The sequence below is a fragment of the Stegostoma tigrinum genome, chromosome 23 (genome assembly GCF_030684315.1).
Source record: "Stegostoma tigrinum isolate sSteTig4 chromosome 23, sSteTig4.hap1, whole genome shotgun sequence".
NCBI lineage: Eukaryota > Metazoa > Chordata > Chondrichthyes > Orectolobiformes > Stegostomatidae > Stegostoma > Stegostoma tigrinum.
The window spans coordinates 2,701,306-2,718,585 of NC_081376.1; the positions used below are offsets into that span (position 1 = coordinate 2,701,306).

Genomic DNA, 17,280 nt, shown 5'->3' on the forward strand with positions numbered 1-17,280 from the left:
CCCCTTGAAGCATCCCACCCAGACCCATCCCTCTATAACCCATACACTCCTAAACACTACGGGCAATTGCATGGCCAATCCACCTAACCTGCACATCTTTGGGCTGTTGGAGGAAACCGGAGCACCCGGAGGAAACACACACAGACACGGGGAGAATGAGCAAACTCCGCACAGACAGTCGCCCGAGGCTGGAATCGAACCATGTGCTGTGAGGCTGCAGTACGAACCACTGAGCCACCGTGCCACCCTAAGATAGGTAGAGAGGAGAGTACAGGTGGGAAGGTAGGGAGGGGATAAGGTCAGTCCAGGGAGGACGGACAGGTCAAGGGGGCGGGATGAGGTTAGTAGGTAGGAAATGGAGGTGCAGTTTGAGGTGGGAGGAGGGGATAGGTGAGAGGATGAACAGGTTAGGGAGGCAGGGACGAGCTGGGCTGATTTTGGGATGCAGTGGGGGTAGGGGAGATTTTGAAGCTTGTGGAGTCCACATTATTACCACTGGGCTGCAGGGTTCCCAAGCGGAATATGAGTTGCTGTTCCTGCAACCTTCGGGTGACATCATTGTGGCACTGCAGGAGGCCCAGGATAGATATGCCACATTGGCGGATGTGCAGGTGAACATCTGCTTAATGGGGAAAGTCTCTTGGGGCCTGGGATGGGGGTGCGGGAGGAGGTGTGGGGGCAAGTGTAGCACTTACTGCGGTTGCAGGGGTAAGTGCCGGGTGTGGTGGGGTTGGAGGGCAGTGTGGAGCGAACAAGGGAGTCACGGAGAGAGTGGTCTCTCCGGAAAGCAGACAAGGGTGGGGATGGAAAAATGTCTTTTGTGGTGGGGTCGGATTGTAGATGGCGGAAGTGTTGGAGGATGATGCGTTGTATCCAGAGGTTGGTGGGGAGGTATGTGAGGACTAGGGGGATTCTCTTTTGGCGGTTATCACAGGGGCAGTGCGCTTGCCTTTATTTGTCAGTGTATTGAGTATCAGAGGTGGGACGTCATTGGTTAAGCCATTTGTGGAATACTGTGTTCAGTTCTGGTCTTCCTCCTATAGAATAGATGTTGTTAAACTTGAAAGGGTTCAGAAAAGATTTACAAAGATGTTGCCAGGGTTGGAGGGTTTAAGCTGTACAGGGAGGCTGAATAGGCTGGGGCTAATTTCCCTGCAGCCTGGAGGCTAAGGGGTGACCTTGCAGAACTTTATATAATCATGAGGGGCATGGATAGGGTGAATAGCCAAGTTTTATCCCCAGAGTACGGGAGTCCAAACCTAGAAGGCATGGGTTCAAGGTGAGAGGAGAAAGATTTAAAAGGAATCCAAGGGGCAACATTTTCACAAGAGGATGGCACATGTACGGAATAAGCTGTGGGAAGAGATAGCGGAGGCTGGTACAATCACAACATGAATGGGTATATGAATGGGAAGAGTTTAGATGGATAAGGGCCAAATGCTGGCAAATGAGTCTAGATTAATTTAGGATATCTGGTCAGCATAGATGAGTTGGACTGAAGGGTCTGTTTCCATGCGGCATGTCTCTAAGACTCTGACAGGAGAGTGCTGATTGGTTAGCAAGTGGACTTTTAGAGCCACTGACATGGAGAATGTTCCAGTTAGAGACTAATAGTTAACTCTCAGATTTTATTTATATTTTATTAAGTTTTCTTTTTAGAATTAGATTTTAGATTAGATAGGTTGACTCTACTTAGTAAAGACATTGCCTAGAGAAACATAGCCACAAATGGCTGTCGTCTATTTTGTTGCAACACCTTAACTTTCAAGATAAGATGACCTTTCTTCAGAATTGAAGATAGCTGGAAATGCAGGAATTTTAAAACCAATTGGAAGGACAGCGTGGGTATTCTGTTGGGGTACAGAGATGGCGGGGAGAAGCAAGAAGAACAAATGAGAAGGTCTGTGTTAGATTGGAGGCTGGAAGATGTTAAATTACATAAGGTTTCGTGGCGCAAAGAGTATGGTAATGAGTGTTATAAAGAGATAAATGTTGTGTCCAAATGAGAATGGGAATATAAAAGTCATCTCAATGTAACATGAAGTGGCAAAGAAACATGGCAAGACCAACCCTGCAAAATAGAAACACGCAGAAATATATGAAAGCAGACTTTATGATCTAAAATTGTTGCATTCAATATTGAACCTAGCAGGTTAGTCACGAGTCAAATGACTCCAGTTTCCTGGTGTTTCACCGGAACACTATCACAGATCAGTCGGCAAAGGCCAGGATGGGAGTAAGGTGGGGAATTCAAGTGACAAGCAAGTGGAAGCTTGGGGTCATGCCTGCGGATTGAGCAGAGGTATTCTGCAACGTGGTCACCCCAGTCTGAGCTTGGTTATCTCAATATAGAAGAAACGATATCATGCTCAGTGAATATTGTGTACAGAATTTGAGGATGCACACATAAGTCACTGTTTCACTTGGAAGGAGTATTTCGAAAACTGCATGATGAGAGGACATGAAAAGGTGCTGCATCTCACGCTTATATGGAAAGGTCTGTTGTGAAGGCAGGAGCATTAAGGAGGACTCCAGAGTGGACATGTGTGTGGCATAGGGAACAGTCCCTTCAGAATGCTGAAAGGCGAAGACTGGAGAAGATACATCTGCAGTATTTTGCTTTTGTTTTATTTAAATTCATTATTCAAATACCTGAAATTCTGTTTCTTGACAAATGTCCATTATTAAAATTAGGTGTGCATTGTGAAACCATTGCAAAATGATTCCAACATAAACCTGTAATACCACATGGAAAATAACTTGAATAGCACCATGGTTTTACTGTTGGAACTTTTGGATGCAACCACTACACACATTCTTTTTCTAGGGATCATTTCCAAATGACTCTGTAACAGAGCTGTGTTAAAGTGCATGGAGAAAGCCTTATAAATGTTCATATTTCTAGCCACTATACATCATGTTCTTCTAAAGTTAATTTTTGAATATATCTAGTGTTAAGATGGTGGGACAATACTTTATATCAAAAGCACTTCCACCACAAAAATATTTTATTCTTTTGAAAAAAATGTTTTTTAAAATGTACATAAATAGAAAATTGCTGGATTATCATTGATAGGCAACTTTTAAATGCAAAGTGGAACACATCTTTAAAAGAAAGAGACTGTCTTGGATATCTGTATTGCTTTTCCTTTATAAATCATCACAGCAAGTAACAGCAAGGACCTGAAACTAATGACTGAAAAATCTAAACAGACCGACTAGAGTCTAATCAGGGTTTATAAAGCAAATAGGATTGGTGGTAGACCTATTCCCGATTACACCTTATTTTGAGGAGTGTAATATTCAGTTCTCATGAAGTTATGCTAAACTTTGATAGGATTTTGTCTATGTCACACTCAACTATCCACAGTACAAGACAAACACTCTCTAAACTAGAGTGTAGACAAAAACTGAGAAATACTCAGGAAGTGAGATAAAATAACGTAGAAAAAAGGAATTTTGCTTCCGTTTAATATCCACATGAATTAACTTCCTAAGAGTCTTTCAGAGACTTTGTACATTTTCACTTTCAGAGCCATGGGTGCTGTTTGGAAATAATCATATCACAAATGTTCAAGCTCATGAATGCATTTATCCAAAATTTGAGTAGGAAACGAATGATAAAGTACCCTAATGTCATACTTTGCAGTGATTTCAGTGCCATATCCATTAACAAGGACTGTTATCATGCACCCTTGGAGGATCAAGAAACCTTTGACAGCAACTTTCAGATTTCTGCGTTTAAACGGACATGTGGGCAGCAGAATGTACTGACTGGTTATTGCGTTATAATGGCGAATGTTGTTAGTTTCACAAATATTGACTGACCAAAATCTAGCTATTGAATAAGAAAGCAGAAAAGACTATTCAGTGCACTAGCTTGTGCTAGTATTTATACACCACACAAATCTGCTGTTCAATCCAGTTTTTCAGAAGCTTGTTTCTTTTTATTATTTCTTTACGGGATATGGGCACCACTGGCAAGACTAGCAGTTATTGCCTATCCCTAATTGCTCAAAACAGCAGTTGAGAATCAACCACTTCGCTGTGGGTCTGATGTCACATGTAAGCCAGACCCAAAAGACAGCGAACCAGATGGGTTTTTGTAACCTGTACTCACTGAAATTTAAAAGAATAAAGGTAGACCTTATTGAAATATATTCGATTCTTAGGGAACTTGACAGGATAGATGTGGAAGGACTATTCTACTTTGTGGGAGAGTCTAGGGCCGGAGGGCATTATATGTGAATAAGGGATCACACATTCAAGACAGAGCTGAAGAAGAGGAATTTCTTCTCTCAAAGGGTAGTGAATCTGTGAAATACTGCAGAAAACGGTTAAGGCTGAGTTATTAAGTAAATTCAAGGCTGAGATAATCAGATTTTTAATCCGTAAGGGAATCAAGGCTCATAGGTAGAAGGCAGAAGTAGAGTTGAGAATTATCAGATCAGCTATGATCTCATTGAATGGCTGTGTTGCTGTACTGGAGCTAACTCAATGGCTGAATAGCCTACTTCTGCTCCTACATCTTATGGTCTCATGACACACTGACGTTTCCAGATTTTTAAGAGACTCAAATTTCAACATCTTTCAAGGAGGGATTCAAACCATTGACCCCAGAACATTAGCCTGGAGTCCTGTACCACAATGCTATCATCTCCCCCAACTCTTTTGTTTTGTTTCCCTTTTTATGGACTCTTGCTAATTTCTTTTCAAAAGCATCTTAACCATTTGTTGCAACCCATTCCTATGGCAATGACTTCTGCATTTTAACAAATCTAAGTAAAAACATTCACCTCCTAGGATTTATACACATAGTGACTGTTTTGTATTTGTTGTGTCTAGTTTTGGATTCTCTCAATTGGAACTTTAGAGATCTCTAAGTCTCGTCTAAATCTTTGTTTCTGAAGAAAGAAATTCCAATTGCTTCAATCTTTCCCAATAGCTGTAATGTCAATGACTTGGTACTGCACTTATTGTTTCACTCACTCCAGGAAACGAGAACTTATGGATATTGCTGAATGTGGCTTTGTCAGGGTCCTATATTAGCTTAACACACCTTTGCTACAATTTTGCACTCAGAATTGCAAAATTGTCATAGCTAGAAGGAAACTATTTCGTCCATTGCTTTTGTGATAACTTCCCAAACAAGCTTTATGCCTTAATGCCTTTCCACATTAAGCAGAGGTTCACCTGCACATCTGCCAATGTGGTATACTATATCCATTGTACCTGGTGTGGCTTCCTCTACATTGGAGAAACCAAGCGGAGGCTTGGGGACCGCTTTGCAGAACACCTCCGCTCAGTTCGCAACAAACAACTGCACCTCCCAGTCACAAACCATTTCCACTCCCCCTCCCATTCTTTAGATGACATGTCCATCATGGGCCTCCTGCAATGCCACAATGATGCCACGCGAAGGTTGCAGGAACAGCAACTCATATTTCACTTGGAAACCCTGCAGCCCAATGGTATCAATGTGGACTTCAGCAGCTTCAAAATCTCCCCTTCCCCCACCGCATCACACAACCAGCCCAGCTCATGCCCTCCCTCCACTGCATCCCAAAACCAGCCCAGCCTGTCTCTGCCTTCCTAACCTGTTCTTCCTCTCACCCATCCCTTCCTCCCGCCTCAAGCTGCACCTCCATTTCCTACCTACTAACCTCATCCCACCTCCTTGACCTGTCCGTCTTCCCTGGACTGACCTATCCCCTCCCTATCTCCCCACCTATACTCTCCTCTCCACCGATCTTCTTTTCTCTCCATCTTCGGTCCGCCTCCCCCGTCTCCGTATTTATTCCAGAACTCTCTCCCCATCCCCCTCTCTGATGAAGGGTCTAGGCCTGAAACATCAGCTTTTGTGCTCCTGAGATGCTGCTTGGCCTGCTGTGTTCATCCAGCTCCACACTTTGGTATGTTATGCCTTAATGCCGTTCTTTTACCTAATCCCCATGTTACCCTGCCAGTTTTTCTATCCAAATGATTATCTGATTCCTTATTGAATGCTTTGATTGAACCTGCCTCCGCCACATTTCCAGGCAGTACATTATAGACCCTACCATCTGTCTGCAAGAGAATGCTTTCTCTCACATTGTATTTGTTTATTTTGCAATTATTTTAAAATTAGCCATTTTCATCTCAATCTTTTTACTCCCAGAAATTTTACTTCTAGAAATAAAAGTTAATAGGGAATTGGTCTACCTTGATCTTATTTGGTTGATTAATGTTGACAGCAATCACTGCCCCATCCAAGGAAAGGTGCCTTGATTTTTGACCTTTCTTTGTCATCCATCACTAGCTATCTTCTATTTCTGCCTACCTCTTACCTATATAAACCAAATATTTTTGAATTCAATACAATAAAATCTCTAAAGATACTTCAAACAGTAACAAACATATTATGGCCTTGAGCCAGTTTAGGAGATATCAATGCAGGTAATTTGGTCAAAGATGTAGGCTTGAAGAGGAATTTTAAAAGGTGGAGAAGGATACAAAGGTGTTTACAGAGTGAATTACAAACCAGTGAGCAAAGCTGAAATGTACATATAGGATTTAGTGTAAATCCTGTACACTTAGAATGTCTTGAATAAATTCAAGCTTACAAAGTATGGAGGAAGGGAGGGCAGCTAGGAAAACAGTGGGACAGTTGAATATGAGTTAAATGGATGGATGATTACTTTGTCAATGAATGGATTAAGACCACTGTAGGGACTATTACAAAGTCAAAAGCTGGTAGTCTTAGAGATGAAGAGTGTATGGGCGTCAAAATTCACGTCAAAATTAAACTAATCACAGTTATTGCAAAAAGTTAATTGAGCCTTGTAAAATGGTCTGGGAGATGGAATTGGTGAAAAGGGAATGAAGTTTGTGTCTAACGACAATGGCTTCAGTTTTCACAATGATTCATGATAAATTTCTGCTAATCCAATAGTTAAACAAGCAGTGAGGGAAATCACAGACACTGGAAAGGTTCAGAGTGGTGGTGATGTGCAACTAGGTACGATCAACATACACGTGGAATCTGGCACTGTTTTCAGTTGATATTACTTAAGGATAGCATACAGCTTAGAAATAGGAGGACAAGGATAGATCCTCAAAGGTAGGCAGAGATAACCGTGCTGGACAGGGAAGAGATTAGCGAGTTTTGAGAAGATTTGTAGCTCAGGTTGAGGTTCTGGATGTGAGATTGCTCGCTGAGCTGAAAGGTTAGTTTTCAGATGTTTCGTCACCATTCTAGGTAACATCATCAGTGAGCCTCCGAAGAAGCGCTGGTGTTATGTCCCGCTTTCTATTTACCTGGTTAGGTTTCCTTGGGTTGGTGATGTCATTTCCTGCATTGATGATGTCATTTCCTGTTTAGCATATTGCACCCATTGGTGCTAGCAAGTTTTGAGACATCACCAACGCAGGTCTCGCTTTCTATTTACCTGGTTAGGTTTCCTTGGGTTGTTGATGTCATTTCCTGTTTAGTGTATTGCACCCATTGGTGCTAGCAAGTTTTGAGACATCACCAACGCAGGTCTCGCTTTCTATTTACCTGGTTAGGTTTCCTTGGGTTGTTGATGTCATTTCCTGTTTAGCGTATTGCACCCATTGGTGCTAGCGAGTTTTGAGACATCACCAACGCAGGAAATGACATCACCAACCCAAGGAAACCTAACCAGATAAATAGAAAGCAGGACATAACACCAGCGCTTCGCCGGAGGCTCACTGATGATGTTACCTAGAATGGTGACCAAACGTCTGAAAACTAACCTTCCAGCTCAGCGAGCAATCTCACATCCAGGGAAGAGATTCTCTGCTATAACTGGATGGTTAAGAATGGAACTAAGTGAATGTAGTCTCACCCTCAGTTGGACATTACAGAACAGGTGTTGAAGAAAGAATGTTGTCAACCATTTCAAAGGTTGCAGATAGGACAGGAAAGGTTTGGATAAAGGCCATTTTTGTTCGGTGCCAAGACGAATACAGAGACGAGAAAATATACAAGTCATAAGCTGTTCAGCTCATCAAGTCTGCTACACTAAAGAGATCATGGCTGATCTAAAAATCCTCAACTCAGTTCTCTTACTTTTTCTCCACAAACCTTGACTCCCCTTCTGATTAAAGTAACGTCCGTCACAGCCTTGAATATATTTACCAAATCCCTGAAAACAAAATTAAAAAAACTTACCAAATCAGCCTCGCAGCCCTCTGCAGTAAAGATTCACTACCCTCAAGAGAAGAAATTCCTTTTCATCTCTGTATTAAATGCGCAACTCAGTTTGCCAGATGGTAGTCGTGGAAGCGGAGTCATTAGTGACATTTAAGCGACTGCTGGACATGCACATGGACAGCAGTGAATTGAGGGGAATGTAGGTTAGGCTATTTTATTTTTGGATTAGGATTATTCCACGGCACAACATCGTGGGCCGAAGGGCCTGTACTGTGCTGTACTTTTCTATGTTCTATAAGACCAGGAGACATAGGGACAGAAATTAGGCCATTTGGCCCATCGAGTCTGCTCTGCCATTCCATCATAATACGTTCCTCAACCCCATTCTCCTGCTTTATCCCCATAACCCTGGATTCCCTTGATAATCAAGAATCTATCTCAAGTCATAAATGTACTCAATGACCTGGCCTCCACTGTCTTCTGAGGCAGTGAATTCTATAGATTCACCACTCTCTGGCTGAAGAAGTTTCTCCTTATCTCTGTTCTAAAAGGTCTTCCCTTTACTCTAAGGTTGTGCCCTCGGGTCCTAGTTTCTCCTACCAATGGAAGCATCTTCCCAACATCCACTCCGTCCAGGCCATTCAGTATTTTGTAAGTTTCAATTAGATCCCCCCTCCTTACCCTTCTAAACTCCAATGAGTATAGTCCGAGAGTCCTCAAACATTCCTAATCTGTTAAAGCTTTCCATTCCTGGGAACTTCCTCTGAACCCGCTCTGGAGTCAGTACATCCTTCCTGAGATATGGGGCCCAAAACTGCATGCAATACTCCAAATGTGGCCTGACCAGAGACTTATAAAGCCTGAGTAGTACATCCCTGCTTTTATATCCAAGTCCTCTCAAAATAAATTTGCCTTCCTGACTACTGACTCAACCTGCAAGTTTACCTTGAGAGAATCCTGGACTAGAACTCCCAAGTGTCTATGCACTTTAGACTTCTGAATTTTCTCCCCATTTAGAAAACAGTCTGTGATTTTATTCTTCTTACCAAAGTGCACGACCTCACTCTTTCCCACGTTGTACTGCATCTGCCACTTTTTTGCCCACTCTCCTAACCTGTCCAAATCCTTCTGCAGCCTCCTCATCTCCTCAATACTACCTGTCCCTCCACCTATCTTTGTATTGTCTGCAAACTTAGCCAGAATTCCCACAGTTCCTTCATCTAGATCATTAATGTATAAAGTGAAAAGTTGTGGTTCCAACACTGACCCTTGTGGAACACCACTTATCACCAGCTGCCATCCTGAGAAAGACCCTTTCTCCCCACTCTCTGCTTTCTGCCAGACAGCCAATTTTCTAACATGCTAGCACCTTGCCACAACACCATGGCCCTTATCTTACTGAGCAGCTTTCTATGCGCCACCATGTCAAAGGCCTTCTTGAAGCCCAAATAGATAACATCCATTAGCCCTCCTTGGTCTACCCTACTCGTTACTTCTCAAAGAACTCTAGCAGATTTGTCAGGCATCACCACCCTTTGATGAAACCATACTGACTTTGCCCGAATTTACCATAAACTTCCAAATATTCAGAAATCTCATCCTTCATGGTTCTGGGTGGGATGCTCCAAGGGTCAGTGTGGACTTGTTGGGCCGAAGGGCCCGTATCCACACTGTAGGGAATCTAATCTAATCTTTACAATGGACTCCAAAATCTTACCACAACTGAGGTTGGACTAATTGGCCTGTAGTTTTCCATCTTTGGCCTTACTCCCTTTTCAAACAGGAGTGTCACGTTAGCAATTTTCCAGTCCTCTGGGACCCTCCGTGACTAGCGATTTCTGAGAGATCACCATTAATGCTTCCACTATCTCTTCACATATCTCCTTTAGAACTGTCGAGTGTAGTCCATCTGGTCCAGGTTATTTCTTCACCTTCGTGCCAAACAGTTTTATTAGCACCTTTTCCTTGGTGATGGCCACCATATTCAGCTCTGGCCCCTTGTCTCTCTTGAATTTTTGGGAGATTACTAGTCTCTTCCACCATGAAGACTGGTGTGAAGTAATTATTCAGTTCCTCAGCCATTTCCTTGTTCCACACCACTATCTCTCCACCGTCATTTTCCAGTGGTCCAATGTCCACTTTTGCCTCTCTTTTGCCCTTTATATATCTAAAGAAACTCTTACAGTCTTCATTTATATTACTTGCTAGCTTACTCTTATATTAAACCTTCTCCCTCCTTATTTCCTTTTTGGTTGCCGTCTGATCCACTTATTCTAAGATTATGCCCTCTGCTTCTACACTGTCTCACATGGAGAAACAATGTTTCCAATTTTGTTTTTTTTTAATTTATAATATTTCTAACTACCCTGTCAAGTCCATGAACAATTTTGCACATTGTTAATTATTTGTGTTCACACAAGCTTTCTGGAAGCAGCTACTGAGATGAACGGGGACAGTTCATTAAAAACAGAAGTTGCTGGAAAAGCTCAGCAAGTCTAGCAGCATCTGCAAAATATCAGAGTTAACATTTTGAGTCCCATGACCCTTCCTCAGAACTGATGGTAGCTGGGAGAACATCGGTATGTTTGGGCCTAATCATACTTTTCAGGTGAAGCAACACTTCACCCGCACTTCCCAGAATCTAGTCTACTGCATTCGCTGCACACAATGTGGTCTGCTCTGCATGGGGAGGGGAAATGAAGTACTGCTTCACATCTACGTTCTGTTCGCAAAAAAGACTAAGCTACCTGTGCCTGCTACTTTAAAACACCACCCTGTTCTCTGGGCAACAGGTGTCTCTGTTTTGCTGCAGTGTTCCAGTGAAGCTCAGCACAAGCTGGAAGAACAACACCTCATTTTCTGCTTGGGGACCCTGCAGCCCTCTGGATTCAATACCAAATTCAATAATTTTAGAGCCTGAACTCTTCCCATGTCCTAGCCCCCTACCCCACACACTAGGCCTTATTATCACAGAGCCTGCCATTACACACTACCTATTGTTAGTCACCAACAGTCTCCATTCTATTCACCCTCCCAGCAAGATTGTTACCAACTCCTTTGTCTATCCAACTGCTCTTCTCTCTCTTCAGGCTGTGTCCTATTGTTTACTCCCTACCCCATCTCCCTCCCTATTTTCTGCATATAAGCCAACATTTTCCCCGCTGCCATCAGTTCTGAGGAAGGGTCATGGGACCTGAAATGTTAACTGATTTCTTTTTCTTCGCAGAATCTGCCAGACCTGTTGAGCTTTTCCAACAACTTCTGTTTTTGCCCTGATTTACAGCAGCAGGAGTTCTTTCAGTTTTTTATTTAGGGTTCATCTGGTAGAATTTACAGGGTCAGCTGAGTGACAAGTCAAGGGAAGAGGAAAGAGATTGGCAAAAAATACTCCCAGTGTGCACGCTTGACAGAAAGATTGGCAAGTGAGTGCAGACGTTTGGCAGATGGCATATAAATGTGGTAAGTAAGTGGTTTTCCACTTTGACAGGAAGAACAGAAAAGCAGAATACTATTTACACGAAGATAGACTGTAGAGACGTCTGGCTGCTTCATAACAGGCATTATAAAATGTCAGCCTGCAGGCACAGCAAGTATTTAGGAAAGCAGTCAGAATACTGGCCTTTATAGCAAGGGGAATGGAGTATAAAATAGGGAAATATTACTACAGTTGCATAGGACATTAGTAAGGCCACACAAAGTGTAGCACACAGTTTGTGGGCAGTTCAGAGAAAGTTCATTAGGCTATTTCCTGGAATGAATGGATTGTCTTATGTGGAAATGTTAAGCATTTAGAATCTTTAAATGTTTCAATAAGATCACCTCTCATTCTTCCAAATTCCAAAGATTCTGAACAGGTTTGATAAGACTGATGTGGACAGGATATTTCTCCTCGTGGGGAATCCAGAACTCGGGACATATTTAAAAACAAAAAGGTATTTCATTGAAGACCGAGATCAGGAACAACTTCTCTCTGAGGATCATGAGTCTTTGACATTCCCCACCCTAGAAAGCAGTGGAGACTAGGCCTTTAATATATTCAAGTTGGTGAAAGGGAGCAGGCAGGATAGGAGTTGAGGCCACAATCAGATTTGCCATGATCTCATTGAATAATGGCGCAGGTTCAAGGGATTCATTGGTCAACTCCTACACACATCTCTATCCACTAGTTCACCCACCGAGTCACACATCCAATCAAACACTGGATCTTTAACCATATGTAGGGAGGTGGGTAGTTAGGCAAGTTGTGAGTAGGGTGGATAAGTGAGTGAGGAGTTAGGTCAAATTCAGGCTGGGATAAATGGCTTAGCCTGGTTGGAAAGAGCGGATAGGTCAGGGTGGGGGAGAAGCAGTTGGTTTGGCTGAGAGCTGCAGGGTCAGAGCTGGAAGCAGCCAGTGGTGACAACTTGCCTCTGACTGAACTGCTTCCACCTCCCTCCATTTGGCTGTTTCCACCACCACATCCTCGCCCTCCACCCACCCACCACTTCACTCCTGGTTATTGTTTATTCACCCATCGCATGTGGGTGTTGCTGGCTGGCCACCATTTATTGCCTGTGACTAGCTGCCCTCGAGAAGCCTTTGAACTGCTTCAGTCCATGAGCTGTACTTCGACTCACAATACCATTAGGGAGGGATTTTGACCCAGTGAGTCTGAATGAACATATTTTCAAGTCAGGAAGGTGAATGGCTCACATGTTCCCCTACACATCTCATGAATGAATGAAGAAAAGATCAGGAGAGAAGCAGTAAGGTGGAGGAGAGCGTTTGGTGGTGGAACTGGTCAGGCAGAGAGAGGTGAATGCAGAGGGGGTACCAAACAGTTGGGTCAGAGACAAGTCGTCAGCGGTAAGGGGAAGAGAGAAGTGGTCAGGTCAGGGCTATGACCGGACTTATGGAGTTTGAGGCACAGCAGCTAAGGTAATTTGTTTTGAGACAGGAGGGTATTTGAGAGATGAGTAGTGAGATCATTGTGGATCAATATGTTCTCCACTAACTCCATTCAGACCAAGTTCCTCTGTTTGTTGCACTGTGCATTTCTAAAAAGACCGCGGTAGAAAATGTGCAGCAGTGTTAAGTTGGAACATTTTAGACTGCAGAGAATCCTGAGCAGTTTTAGTGACCACTGCAGCCAAGAAGGAGGGAATGGGAGAGAAGAGTGCAAGAATGGAGAGGGAAGCAATAAAAGAATAAAAGCAAAATGTTGCAGGCGCTGCAAGTCTTTAAAAAGATACTGGAAATATTCAGCTATTCCGGCAAAATCTTTAAAGAGAGAAAGACGATTAGCATTTCAGAACGGAGAACCAGTTCTAAACAGTCAGATTTTATCCCATATATTATTTCCGTACAGATGCTACAGAACCTGCTGGATCTTTGCAGCATTTAGTATTTTACTTTAAAGTAGCAGCACGGTTTTGTTCCGTAACATCAGCAAGTAAGCGAGACAGAGGAAGTAGTAGGTGGATAGGCGTCAGTGCCGAATACCTGGCGTATTCCGGTTTGCCCAGAGCAGGGATTCCCACAAAGTCGTCAACCTGTCTCTCCCTCTGCCCCACTGCGACACACCCCCAGGCCCCGGGCACTGTCTCCACCTCGGCATTTCGAGGGTTCTGTCGCTCTGCTCGGAAATGCCTCCACTGTCCTCACCCCCGAGGGGAGATCTCTAACCCACTCACTTCCGATTTCACTCTTTCGTACCCCACAGCTCCCTTGATCTCCCCCTCAACATCCCTCGGGATTTCCCTCTCACCACACACCGCACCTCCACCACTCCATTTCTGGCTCCACCCTTACATCCCCGCAGATCTCTTTCTCTCTCTCTGCCAACCCGAGACATCTTTTTCTCCCTCCATCCCTCTTCCCCCTCGGGACCTCTTTCCTTCAACCCCGCCCGCCCCACTCCCCCAGAACCTCTCTCCCTCACCACCCTCAGGATGTCGTTCTCTTACACCGGGGGTCTCTCCCCCGTCCTGATCTCTCTTTCTCTTCCAACCACCCCCCATCTCTCTCTGCCTTTCCCCCCGCCAGATCTCTCCCTCTCTCTCCCCGCCAAGGATCTCTCTTTCCCCGCCCCCGCGGTCTCTCATTCTCTCACTTCCCCCCGATCTCTCTCTCTCTCTTTCTTCCCCCCGATCTCTCTCTCTCTCTTCCCCCCCGATCTCTCTCTTCCCCCCGATCTCTCTCTTCCCCCCTTATCTCTCTCCCTCTCTTCCCCCCCAATCTCTCTCTCTCTCCCCCGCTCTCTCTCTCTTCCCCTCCCGATCTCTATCTCTCTCTCCTCCCCCCTTCTCTCTCTCTTCCCCTCCCGATCTCTATCTCTCTCCCCCCCCGATCTCTATCTCTCTCTTCCCCCCGATCTCTCTCTTCCCCCCGATCTCTCTCTTCCCCCCAGATCTCTCTCTTCCCCCGATCTCTCTCTCTCCCCCCCCAATCTCTCTCTCTTCCCCTCCCGATCTCTATCTCTCTCTCCTCCCCCTTCTCTCTCTCTCCCCCCCCGATCTCTATCTCTCTCTTCCCCCCGATCTCTCTCTTCCCCCCGATCTCTCTCTCTTCCCCCCCCGATCTCTCTCTCTTCCCCCCCATCTCGCTCTCTTCCCCCCGATCTCTCTCTTCCCCCCCGATCTCTCTCTCTCCCCCCCAATCTCTCTCTCTTCCCCCCCGATCTCTCTCTCTCTACCCCCCGATCTCTCTCTCTCTCTCTCTCTTCCCCCCGATCTCTCTCTCTTCCCCCCGATCTCTCTCTCTCTTCCCCCGATCTCTCTCTCTCTCTTCCCCCCGATCTCTCTCTCTCTCTTCCCCCCCGATCTCTATCTCTCTCTCCCCCCGATATCTCTCTCTCTCCCCCCGATCTTTCTCTTCCCCCCGATCTCTCTCTCCCCCCCGATCTTTCTCTCCTTCTCTTCCCCCCGATCTTTCTCTCTCTCCCTTTTCCCCCGATCTCTCTCTCTTCCCCCGATCTCTCTCTCTCTCTCTTCCCCCCGATCTCTCTCTCTCTCTTCCCCGCGATCTCTCTCTCTCTTCCCCGCGATCTCTCTCTCTCTTCTCCCCCCCGATCTCTCTCTCTCTTCTCCCCCCGATCTCTCTCTCTCCCCCCCGATCTTTCTCTCCCTCTCTTTCCCCCGATCTTTCTCTCTCTCTCTTTTCCCCCGATCTCTCTCTCTCTTCCCCCCGATCTTTCTCTCTCTCCCCCCCGATCTTTCTCTCTCTCTCTTTTCCCCCGATCTCTCTCTCTCTTCCCCCCGATCTCTCTCTCTCTTTTCCCCCGATCTCTCTCTCTCTCTTCCCCGTGATCTTTCTCTCTCTCGTCCCCCCGATCTTTCTCTCTCTCTCTTCCCACCCCCGATCTCTCTCTCTCTTCCACCCCCGATCTCTCTCTCTTCTCCCCCCGATCTCTCTCTCTCTCTTCCCCCCCCGATCTCTCTCTCTCTTCTCCCCCCGATCTCTCTCTCCCCCCCCCGATCTTTCTCTCCCTCTCTTCCCCCCGATCTTTCTCTCTCTCTCTTTTCCCCCGATCTCTCTCTCTCTTCCCCCCGATCTTTCTCTCTCTCCCCCCCGATCTTTCTCTCTCTCTCTTTTCCCCCGATCTCTCTCTCTCTCTTCCCCCCGATCTCTCTCTCTCTCTCTCTTTTCCCCCGATCTCTCTCTCTCTCTTCCCCGTGATCTTTCTCTCTCTCGTCCCCCCGATCTTTCTCTCTCTCTCTTCCCACCCCCGATCTCTCTCTCTCTTCCACCCCCGATCTCTCTCTCTTCTCCCCCCGATCTCTCTCTCTCTCTTCCCCCCCCGATCTCTCTCTCTCCTCCCCCCGATCTCTCTCTCTCTCTTCCCCCCCCCCGATCTCTCTCTCTCTCTCTTCCCCCCCGATCTCTCTCTCTTCCCCCCGATCTCTCTCTCTTTCCCCCCGATCTCTCTCTCTTTCCCCCCCGATCTCTCTCTCCCCCCCGATCTCTCTCTCTTTCCCCCCGATCTCTCTCTCTCCCCCCCGATCTCTCTCTCTTTCCCCCCGATCTCTCTCTCTTTCCCCCCCGATCTCTATCTCTCTCCCCCCGATCTCTCTCTCTCTTCCCCCCCCCCCCACGATCTCTCTCTCTCTTCCCCCCACGATCTCTGTCTCTCTCTCTCTTCCCGCCCCGATCTCTCTCTCTTGGCCCGCGATCGATCTCTCTCTCTTCCACCCTCATCTTTATCTTCCCCTTCTATCTCTCACTCTCCTTCCCCTCGGGATCCCTCACCCCCACGGGGTTTCTCTCTTTCGCTACCTCCCCCGCCCCCCGATCTCTCCCTCTCTATCTCTCCGCTCCCGGATATCTCTCCCTCTCTCCCCCGGGGATGTCTCTTTCCCCCTACTTCGCCCCCTCCCCGGATCTCTCTCTCTGCCCTCAACACCCCTCCCGGATCTCTCTCCATCCTCCCCCCCCACCCCACTATCTCTCCCTCTCCTCATCCACCTCCCCCCCGATCTCTGTCCCCCGCCCCGGGGATCTCTCTCCCTCTCTACTCCACCCCCCCCCCCAATCAGATCGCTCTCCCACTCTCCCGGGGATCTTTCTTCCCTCCCATCCAGCGCGATCTCTCTTCCGGTCTCTGCCGGGATTTACCTCTGTTTCCTCCCGCCCCGGGATGTCTCTCTCTGTTTCCTCTGCCCTCGTCTCCCCAGAACGAAAAAGATGCAGACAGACACTCACCCTCCTCCCACCGCCGCTTCTCCCTCACATCCCGAGGCCTTCCGCCAGCTCGAACTGCCGTTACTAGGCAACCCTGCCACATCGCGACCCCGACTCCCCTCCCTTCACCAGCGGACCGCTCCCGGTCACGTGCGGCTCCGACGCGACTTTCACTCCAACCGGCAGGGACCGGAACCCGGAGCCACGCGCCTGCGTTCTGCCGGCAGGCACCAGTGTCCGTGCTAGGCACTTGCGCAGTGCCGTTAGCAGTGACTGGCGGCAGGAGGGTAGTTGTCATTTCAGTAGTGGATTAAGCCTCGGACGGATTTCATGTTCATTGGAGGTAGCGCAGAAGTGCTCTACCAGAATAGTTCCAAGGATGAGGAATTTTATTTATGAAGACAGATATATATGTTTGGGTGAATGCAACTACTAAATGGACGGATTCTTCAGGGATTTAACATAGA

General features: G+C 46.3%; 1 long non-coding RNA gene across 1 annotated transcript in view; it reads right to left on the bottom strand.

Moving 5' to 3' along the window:
- The window catches only part of LOC132210892 (uncharacterized), a 53,171-nt gene extending 36,149 nt beyond the window's left edge, over positions 1 to 17,022 (bottom strand). Inside the window, exon 1 of the long non-coding RNA XR_009447101.1 lies at positions 16,835 to 17,022. This is a non-coding gene — a long non-coding RNA (uncharacterized LOC132210892). The remainder of the gene's footprint in view (positions 1 to 16,834) is intronic.
- Positions 17,023 to 17,280: the final 258 nt, after the last annotated feature.